This window comes from Gavialis gangeticus, unplaced genomic scaffold (assembly GCF_001723915.1).
Source record: "Gavialis gangeticus isolate Ggan-Ray unplaced genomic scaffold, GavGan_comp1, whole genome shotgun sequence".
Taxonomy (NCBI): Eukaryota; Metazoa; Chordata; order Crocodylia; family Gavialidae; genus Gavialis; species Gavialis gangeticus.
Window position 1 is genome coordinate 35,305,833 of NW_017728994.1, and position 537 is coordinate 35,306,369.

The window sequence follows — 537 nt, forward strand, 5'->3', positions numbered from 1 at the left end:
TCTCCCATTTGGACTATAGGCAGGCGCAAGAGGGACATCAATTCACCAACAGTTAGTGCCGACCTAGTGAAGGGGCACTTGGAGGGGCTGGACATGTTCAAATCAGCAGGCCCAGATGATCTTTATGCAGGGGTGCTGAAGGAATTGGCCAGTGTCATAGCTGAACCAGTGGCATGACTGTTTGAGTACTCATGGCATACAGGACAGGTCCCAGAGGACTGGGAAAGGGCCAATGTGGTTCCTATTCTCAAGAAGGGGAGAAAAGAGGATCTGGGTAACTGTAGGCCAGTTAGTTTTACCTCTATCCTTGGGAAAACCTTTGAAAAAATTATTAAGGTCTACATTTATGGAAGTCCAGTGGGAAAAATAATGCTGAAGGGCAACCAGCATGAACTCATAGCAGGTAGATCCTACCTGACTAACCTTGTTTCTTTTTATAATCAGGTCGCCAAATGTTTAGATGAAGGAGTCATAGTTGACTTCAAGATGAACATGAGTTGACAATGTGATGAAGTGATCAATAGAGCTAATTACACT